A 5,234-nucleotide genomic window follows, 5' to 3' on the forward strand; every position below is an offset into this window, starting at 1 on the left:
CCCGGTGCCCCCATCCTGGTCTACCTACACCAAATAAATACTGGAAAAGCGCCTGTGCTAGAGCGGCGCTATGCCTAAGGCCGGCTATGAATTTAATAAAGATGTTTTTTGTAAAAAAATGTCCTCAGTAGACTTTTACAAAGAGTACACCTGGCTACACTCTTGCACTGTACTCCTTTCACTGTCAGTAGTAACTTTTCCCACTGCTTTGCTGGCTTAATTTGGCATCTTTTATTTAGCTACATCCATTAAAGACACAGAACATAACACCTGACATACTGTGTACATCTAAAAACAAGGAGTTTTCATGTTGTTTACTTTAGAAATGACCATTTCAAGTCTAAATACTTGTTTGGGGAAGGTATCTATTTTTTTGGGTATGAGATGCTTATTTTTTCTTACAGCACTGCTCTGCATTCTTACATCCCACACGCACCACATTGCAGGCAATGTTGGTTTAATCCTTAAAGCTATTCAGAACATTTATCGTTGTTGCACCTGGCAGTAGTCATAACTAATTGAGCTATCACCCTTGTGTTCCATCACAGAGTTTACTGAGTGATGATGTTGTATATATGATGCCCATACATTGGTACGTAGCAGGTAAAAGGTTTTCAGCTATTACTGAGTAGCTGGATATTCTTTCATGGTCTGCCACCTGTCTAATAGGTCTCTGAACATTGTGCTTGTCAACTGCTCACTGCCAGCATATTTCACTTCTTGCTATGAATTAGTTGAGCATGTTCCATTTGCTTTCTTGGAACAGGTTGAATGTTTTAATGAGGCTGCTAACTTTTGTAATGGGACAGGTCTATGCAATTTGTGAAAGGCATTTCAAAGTCATTTTTCACAAAGGATTATCATTGCTGAATGAATTTGCAGAAACAGTAGTAAGCAAACAGTATTGCAAGGTATTTTGGTCTGATCTAACTCACCACTTGTTTTCTTCTTTTTATACATAAAGTATGCTCATGTGCATTGTAAATATATCCCACGCTGATATGAACTCTTCTGGTCTTTGAAACAGATATTTTTTTCATATATTGTTCTCTTTCCTCAACACATAGTATATGAAAATACCTTACTAATTTTAACATCCCATCCTGTACTCTTTAACAGAACAACATTATGTTACCACAGTTTCTTTGACTTAATTGCCACTCTTACATGCTCATTTTGTATTCATAAATGTTATGTTTCTGTCCTATTTATTGCTTTGCTCTCTAAACAGATGACTACCAATTTCAGACAGTTTATCTTTTTTTATTCCCCTTTTAATTCATACACCAACTCTATTTCCCTTCATTAAATGTATTCCTTTCCTTTCTTTTTCAGTATTGTAAATGCAGTTCTCACTGTCTGGTTTTATATATATATATATATATATATATATATATATATATATATATATATATATTACTGCTAAAAGTAGACTCAGTAGTTTTTGGGAATTCGCTGTCATGCTGCCATCCCAACTATCCGGAATTTTGTAAATAATTTTATGTCATTTGTGAATATTGATATGATTTATACAGAACTGTATGTTATGTTCTAAGCTTCAAGAATGTAATCACAGCATACCATGCCAGAACATAGAAGATTAACTTGCAAAACTTCAAGAAAATAAGTTGAAATTAAGTTGTTTTATGATTGTGTTATAAAAGTTAGTTTCAATTCAGCAAGGAGACAGGATGTCTAGAACTAGGGTGCCTTCTGCATTGTTTTGTAAGTGTTTTTATTGTTTTATATTGCCTTGTATAAAATCACAGACTTAATAATCTACTTAATAATTTGGTTAAATAAGATGTACCATTAAAGTACATTAGGGCTATATATTATTATGACAGCTACTAGGTAGGGCAGGACCAGCTCGAATGTCACACTGATGGGGGAAGGGATGTGAATTTAACATGTGTACCAATAACACTTTGTTTTACAGCACAATAAACCAGTCCCATGCCTGATAAAAAGTATATATATTTAGAAAGCTTGTGATGAAATTATTACTCTATTTTTGTTTTACTTGGATCGCTTGTCTGTGTACTTAATAAAGGATTTTCAACTGGAAACAGACCGCCTGCCTTGCTTGGATTACTTTCGAATACTTAGTAATGCTGTAGAATTATATATTTTCTATTATTACTTTTTGACTTGACAAGTTTACGTTCGCTACTTCTACTACTATTGTCTGATCTGATTAATATACAGTGATTAACTAGAAATATATGGACTGAAAATCTTCCAAACTGAGAAGTTTCTTACACTGTTTTGTTTTTATTGTTTTATGACTTTCCAGATCTGCAAACTTCTGAGAGATATGTATTTTTAACAGAGAGGTATTAAATTCTTAGTTTCTGTTTTAGCCTGGCAACTGAAGTCCAGTGACAAAGAGTGATGTCATCCATGCTGACCCAGGAGTAATATTTGATATTAACTTAAGGACTCTCCCAGAGAGAGACTGGGCATTTTGTATTTTGTCTTTGACCTGGAAACCTCCACTCATCATCATCATCTGCAATTGCTGATTTAGGGCACAGTATGTCTTTTAGATATAGATAGAAATATAGTAAAGATTAGTTTAGATATTTTCTGTATTCGTTTTTAGACTGTCCTGCAATGTTGTTTTAAAATATTTCCTGTGACTTTTGAACTCTGAAGTAACTGTGTTTGTTTTCTGAGTATTGTCTTGTTCTTTTATTATTTATTATTAAATATATAGGTTCATAAGTTCATAGGTAGGTACTAGGCTATCTGCCTGAAGGCATTTATAAGCCTAGCCAGAATGTGTTGGCTTTTGCCTCCCCCTTAGATTAGTTCCCTGTGCCTCTGTCCAGCAGAGCCACTGAAGTGATCCCCGAGGTAAGCTTTCTGTTTCCCATCCACTCGTCAAGGTTTCTTTTGAAGAGTGATAGTGAGGAACTCTGCCTAATGTAGATTGGAATCTTGTTCCAAAGCATGGGAAGTCTTCTGGACAGGAATCTATCCCTCCAGCATGTCCTATTTATTGTTGTGCTGAGGTTTAGATCCCTAGAGCATGTGGCTCAAGGAGATAAGGTTTTCTTTAGGTGGAGCATGTCTATCAATTCTGGGTTGGACATGGCCTTGTATGTCAGGCAGAGATCACCTCTGAGTAGGCGGTATGCAACCGAGTACAGCTGGAGTTTCTTCAGTCGAGCTGCATAGGGCATCTGTTTGAGGCCAGTGATCCCTTCAGGCTGGTGAGCTTGTCTATAATACCAGAAATGAGGAATGGTGTCAGGGTCCAGTGTTTGGAGGTTCCCAATGTCTCTGTTAAATAAGTTCATGATGATGAGCTCCATAGCCTTGCAGACAAGCGAGCGGAATAACCATTGCTGTGCACCACTCTATGGGTATGCAGCCTGTGGACAGACTGAGTTTGACAGTGTGTTTTAGGTGATTTAACCTCAGTGTCTGTGATTTCAAGGGACTACCATTCTTCGAACCTGTCTGCCAAGATGTTGGTGATATCGGCCTGTTCAGTGTATTTTTTGCCATTCTGCACTAACTCTCCGAAAGCAGATCTGAGCATTGCCTTTTAGGATTCTTAGATATTTACACCTATCTTGTGGCTGATATTGTGAGACATATTAAAGCTCTTTAGAGTATTGCATATGTATTTAGTTGACACTGTACAGCTCCTAATAGCCTGATGTTTGGTCAAAACTACAATTGGATTATTAGTTTATTTACAACATTACATTGGAGGATTGGACTGTTAAGGGCCTAGGAGTAGAGTGGTTTGTGGGGGTGGGTGGCAGAGATAAGTGTGGTGTGGGCAGAAGTGTGTGTGTGTGTGTGTGTGTGTGTGTGTGTGTGTGTGTGTGTGTGTCAGCTAGCTGGGCAGGCACCACGGGTTGAGGGTTTGTTGAGGGGGTGGGTTTGGTTGCTGACCACTCAGCTGAGATCTAACCCTGTAGGGGCAGGTATATATGTAGGAAAACTGAAAAAAAAAAGTAGTGCCCCCAAAAAATATAAATAAACCAGCACAGAGGTACTTGGAAAACACCACACTGATGATGCTGAGTTAATATTTTTCATTCCCAAAGTAATCTGACTTATTTATTGTGGTTTGTTGTCTGACTGTATTTCATTTCTGTGTGGAATTAAAGAATTAAACTCAGTAGCAGCATGGTGTTTCTTCCATGGTGCTCCTTTTGTACTGGTTTATGGACAGGTATATATCTCAGATAATCCCAGTTCTCTGGAATAGGCTTCCCATCCATGTGAGAGCAGAGCCCTACTGTAACCCTATTCAAATGCAACTTGGACCAGTGGATGTAAAATCAGAGATTCACCCATGGTCTGTCACCTATACTTCTGATGGACAGAGGCAGCCATTCAAGCATGCCCTAACTAACATACAGCCCTTAAAGTAACCTCTAAGACACAACAACTCATGAGATACATTTGGGTTGCATGGCTATGCTTATAAAGGCCCCAGTGGTCATTAGCCTAGAATACACATATGAAACTATGAACAGCTTGTGTTTAACCACACAATAACCTTTTTACTAATTGTTTTTGTTTTATACCTGATCTCACAAATTTTGCCTATCCTCATTACTACCATTTCATAGGGCTTTCTAAGTTTTGTCATGTTACATGTTTTTATTAATTTTGTTGAGGCAGTAGATCTCATTGAACTGTGGCCTCGGGGGAAACGTGCTGTGATATTTTTACTGATTAGGGGCATAATTTGTTTGATACCTGCAAAACTGCTCTTTTGTTTCCTTAGAAAGAACTGGAGAAATCTCACGTGTGTGAAAGGATGGTAGTAACAGTGATAGTAGTGTTGGAGAATGAAAGCCCTGTGCTTGAGATGGTGGACAGTATGTAGCATTTGTTAGATAATAAGGACAGTAACATCTCTAAGACGGTGCTGGTATTATCTCAGATGTAAGACAATCATTAGAAAGTGGTGTGAGAGAGTGAGAGTGCACAGGAGACTGCATGGGCAAATGCAGGTTGCAGTGACAGGCAGTAAAAAACAGTCAGAAGGTTTCTGACATATGACCAAGAAACAGAATGCAGATTTTTTTGTGACAGAATGGAATAATAGTCTAGGCCTCATAAGGGAAGGAAGTGGGAGAACTCTGACTGGATTCACACAACATGAAGGAGAAGATGTCCATGGGCACTGATGAAGGATGAAGTGACTGAAGTCACCTGTAACTAGCAAGGAACAATGGATGCTACTTTATTGCTAAGTGCAG

This window comes from Protopterus annectens, chromosome 9.part0 (assembly GCF_019279795.1).
Source record: "Protopterus annectens isolate FY-2018-M chromosome 9.part0, PAN1.0, whole genome shotgun sequence".
Lineage (NCBI taxonomy): Eukaryota > Metazoa > Chordata > Ceratodontiformes > Protopteridae > Protopterus > Protopterus annectens.